This window comes from Bos indicus x Bos taurus, chromosome 5 (assembly GCF_003369695.1).
Source record: "Bos indicus x Bos taurus breed Angus x Brahman F1 hybrid chromosome 5, Bos_hybrid_MaternalHap_v2.0, whole genome shotgun sequence".
NCBI classification, from domain to species: domain Eukaryota; kingdom Metazoa; phylum Chordata; class Mammalia; order Artiodactyla; family Bovidae; genus Bos; species Bos indicus x Bos taurus.
Genome location: NC_040080.1, coordinates 75,605,222 through 75,608,592, shown reverse-complemented (window position 1 = coordinate 75,608,592; position 3,371 = coordinate 75,605,222). Strand labels below are relative to the sequence as shown.

The following is a 3,371-nucleotide window of genomic DNA, read 5'->3' as shown; positions in this document are numbered from 1 at the left end:
TATCCACTCATCTGCTGATGGACATCTAGGTTGCTTCCATGTCCTGGCTATTATAAACAGTGCTGCGATGAACATTGGGGTACACGTGTTTTCCCTTCTGGTTTCCTCAGTGTGTATGCCCAGCAGTGGGACTGCTGGATCATAAGGCAGTTCTATTTCCAGTTTTTTAAGGGATCTCCACACTGTTCTCCATAGTGGCTGTACTAGTTTGCATTCCCACCAACAGTGTAAGAGGGTTCCCTTTTCTCCACACCCTCTCCAGCATTTATTGCTTGTAGACTTTTGGATTGCAGCCATTCTGACTGGTGTGAAATGGTACCTCATAGTGGTTTTGATTTGCATTTCTCTGATAATGAGTGATGTTGAGCATCTTTTCATGTGTTTGTTAGCCATCTGTATGTCTTCTTTGGAGAAATGTCTATTTAGTTCTTTGGCCCATTTTTTGATTGGGTCATTTATTTTTCTGGAATTGAGCTGTAGGAGTTGCTTGTATATTTTTGAGATTAGTTGTTTGTCAGTTGCTTCATTTGCTATTATTTTCTCCCATTCTGAAGGCTGCCTTTTCACCTTGCTAATAGTTTCCTTTGTTGTGCAGAAGCTTTTAAGTTTAATTAGGTCCCATTTGTTTATTTTTGCTTTTATTTCCAATATTCTGGGAGGTGGGTCATAGAGGATCCTGCTGTGATGTATGTCAGAGAGTGTTTTGCCTATGTTCTCCTCTAGGAGTTTTATAGTTTCTGGTCTTATGTTTAGATCTTTAATCCATTTTGAGTTTATTTTTGTGTATGGTGTTAGAAAGTGTTCTAGCTTCATTCTTTTACAAGTGGTTGACCAGTTTTCCCAGCACCACTTGTTAAAGAGATTGTCTTTAATCCATTGTATATTCTTGCCTCCTTTGTCAAAGATAAGGTGTCCATATGTGCATGGATTTATCTCTGGGCTTTCTATTCTGTTCCATTGATCTATATTTCTGTCTTTGTGCCAGTACCATACTGTCTTGATGACTGTGGCTTTGTAATAGAGCCTGAAGTCAGGTAGGTTGATTCCTCCAGTTCCATTCTTCTTTCTCAAGATAGCTTTGGCTATTCGAGGTTTTTTGTATCTCCAAACAAATTGTGAAATTATTTGTTCTAGCTCTGTGAAGAATACCGTTGGTAGCTTGATAGGGATTGCATTGAATCTATAAATTGCTTTAGGTAGTATACTCATTTTCACTATATTGATTCTTCCAATCCATGAACATGGTATATTTCTCCATCTATTAGTGTCCTCTGATTTCTTTCACCAGTGTTTTATAGTTTTCTATATATAGGTCTTTAGTTTCTTTAGGTAGATATATTCCTAAGTATTTTATTCTTTCTGTTGCAGTGGTGAATGGAATTGTTTCCTTAATTTCTCTTTCTGTTTTCTCACTATTAGTGTATAGGAATGCAAGGGATTTCTGTGTGTTGATTTTATATACTGCAACTTTACTATAATCATTGATCAGTTCTAGTAATTTTCTGGTGGAGTCTTTAGGGTTTTCTATGTAGAGGATCATGTCATCTGCAAATAGTGAGAGTTTTACTTCTTCTTTTCCAATTTGGATTCCTTTTATTTCTTTTCCTGCTCTGATTGCTGTGGCCAAAACTTCCAAAACTATGTTGAATAGTAATGGTGAAAGTGGGCACCCTTGTCTTGTTCCTGACTTTAGAGGAAATGCTTTCAATTTTTCACCATTGAGGATAATGTTTGCTGTGGGTTTGTCATATATAGCTTTTATTATGTTGAGGTATGTTCCTTCTATTCCTGCTTTCTGGAGAGTTTTTATCATAAATGGATGTTGAATTTTGTCAAAGGCTTTCTCTGCATCTATTGAGATAATCATATGGTTTTTGTTTTTCAATTTGTTAATGTGGTGTATTACATTGATTGATTTGCAGATATTGAAGAATCCTTGCATCCCTGGGATAAAGCCCACTTGGTCATGGTGTATGATCTTTTTAATGTGTTGTTGGATTCTGATTGCTAGAATTTTGTTAAGGGTTTTTGCATCTATGTTCATCAGTGATATTGGCCTGTAGTTTTCTTTTTTTGTGGGATCTTTGTCAGGTTTTGGTATTAGGGTGATGGTGGCCTCATAGAATGAGTTTGGAAGTTTACCTTCCTCTGCAATTTTCTGGAAGAGTTTGAGCAGGATAGGTGTTAGCTCTTCTCTAAATTTTTGGTAGAGTTCAGCTGTGAAGCCGTCTGGACCTGGGCTTTTGTTTGCTGGAAGATTTTTTATTACAGTTTCAATTTCTGTGCTTGTGATGGGTCTGTTAAGATTTTCTATTTCTTCCTGGTCCAGTTTTGGAAAGTTGTACCATAGTATTTAATTTCATAGTCACTTTCTTGCAATGAAATTTTAAAATTATTCTGGAAATGATTCCAATATGACTGTATACCCATACAAAAATGTGTACATAACATCATCAGGAGACTTCAGGGAAATGTATGTTAAAGCCACCTTGAATATGATTCTGCACCTTTTCATGGATAAAATGAAAAGGATTGACAATTCTCAGTGAGGGTGAGAGTGTGGAGAAAATAGAAACTCTCATATGTTACTGGTGGGAGTGTAGAATGGTACAACTTTGAGAACTGTTTGGTTACATAGAAACCTATGCTATGATCCAGGAATTTCATCCCTAGGTTTATACTCAAGAGGAATGTCTGAAGGACATGTGCAAGAATGGTTATAGAACCTTTGTTTTTCTTTTTTTTTTTTTAAATTTTTTAGGGATCTCTAACTTCATGCCAAGACCAGTTTGGAGAGACTTTGACAAAACAGGTCAGCATAATATCTGCAACTTCCATTCATGTTTCCTATAATATAAAAATTTTTTTTCTTAATTAAAAAAATTTCAGGGTGCTGCACTGCTTGCAGGATCTTGGTTTCCCAACCAGAGGTCAAACCTGGGCCACCACATTGAAAGCACTGAGTCCTATTGGACCACCAGGGAATTCCCCAGAAGCTTTCTTCACCTCCTCCTCTTCTTCTCCCTCCCTGCTTCCTCTCCCTACTCCTCCTCTGCCCCCAGCTCCACCTCCTGGGGACTGCCCAAGTCAGTGGGCTGCAATTTTGATGGCTGTCGCCCTTGTGACATCATAGAGGTCATCAACAGTGGTACAGGGCAATGCCCTGTTAGTTAAGAACTAAGGGAAATAACTTACCAAAGGGTTATTTGACCACCAATGGAAAATAATTGAATAAAGGGTTATTTGACAACCAATGAAAAAGAATTCATTTCCCCCTTCCCATCCTTCTCCTTCTCCCTCTCCCCTCCTCCTCCTGCTCCCCTCCCCCATTCTTCCTCTCCTCTCTTCCTTCCCACCCTCCTGCTCCTCTT

The 3,371-nt window shown here is 38.2% G+C and overlaps 1 non-coding gene across 1 annotated transcript; it reads left to right on the top strand.

Moving 5' to 3' along the window:
- The first annotated feature begins 2,748 nt into the window (after positions 1-2,748).
- On the top strand, positions 2,749-2,855 carry LOC113893845. Its single transcript, XR_003511368.1, has one exon. It is a non-coding gene; the product is annotated as a small nucleolar RNA SNORA44 (small nucleolar RNA).
- The last annotated feature ends 516 nt before the right edge of the window (positions 2,856-3,371 follow it).